Below are 1,068 nucleotides of genomic sequence, written 5' to 3'. Positions count from 1 at the left end.
TGAAGAGGTTGTATTTGACGGACGATACCCCACTAGTCTGTAAAAAAAAATCATCAGAAAGGTTCCACTAGTTCAAAGGTTGTATCTGACGGATGATAACTCACTGGTCCGTACAACAGTGCTCATCCATCAGAAATGTTTGTATAAATGCCCCACAAGTTAGAGGTTGTATCGGACGGATGATACCCCACTAGTCTGTCCAACAGCGCTCATCAGAAGTGTTTATATAAATTACCAACAAGTTAAGAGGTTGTATCTGATGGACGATACCCCACTAGTCTGTAAAAAAAAATCATCAGAAAGGTTCCACTAGTTCAAAGGTTGTATCTGACGGATGATACCTCACTAGTCCGTACAACCCTAACGGACAATACCCCACTAGTCTGTACATCAGGGCTCACCAGGATGGTTTGAATAAATGACCCACTAGTTTAGAGGTTGTATCTGACGGATGATACCTCACTAGTCCGTACAACAGTGCTCATCCATCAGAAATGTTTGTATAAATGACCCACAAGTTAGAGGTTGTATCTGACGGATGATACCCCACTAGTCTGTACAACAGCGCTCATCAGAAGTGTTTATATAAATTACCAACAAGTTAAGAGGTTGTATCTGACGGACGATACCCCACTAGTCTGTACAACAGGGCTCACCAGAAATGTTTGTATAAATGACCCACTAGTTTAGTGGTTGTACCTAACGGACAATACCCCACTAGTCTGTACATCAGGGCTCACCAGGAATGTTTGAATAAATGACCCACTAGTTTAGAGGTTGTATCTGACGGATGATACCTCACTAGTCCGTACAACAGTGCTCATCAGAAAGGTCTGTATAAATGACCCACTAGTTTAGAGANAGGTTGTATCTGACGAACGATACCCCACTAGTCCGTACAACAGCGATCATCAGGAATGTTTGTAANTACCCCATCCACACACACATACTCCCACGTGCGATCACATACCCCTCTACGCACACATACACACATGTTCGACCCTCTACAACCTCCACACACATGTCCAACCCCCGTACCCCCTACACACACACTCACACACGCATACA

The sequence above is a fragment of the Mizuhopecten yessoensis genome, unplaced genomic scaffold (assembly GCF_002113885.1).
Source record: "Mizuhopecten yessoensis strain PY_sf001 unplaced genomic scaffold, ASM211388v2 scaffold3055, whole genome shotgun sequence".
Taxonomy (NCBI): domain Eukaryota; kingdom Metazoa; phylum Mollusca; class Bivalvia; order Pectinida; family Pectinidae; genus Mizuhopecten; species Mizuhopecten yessoensis.
The sequence above is the reverse complement of the archived record's forward strand: the minus strand, read 5'-3'. Positions refer to the sequence as shown.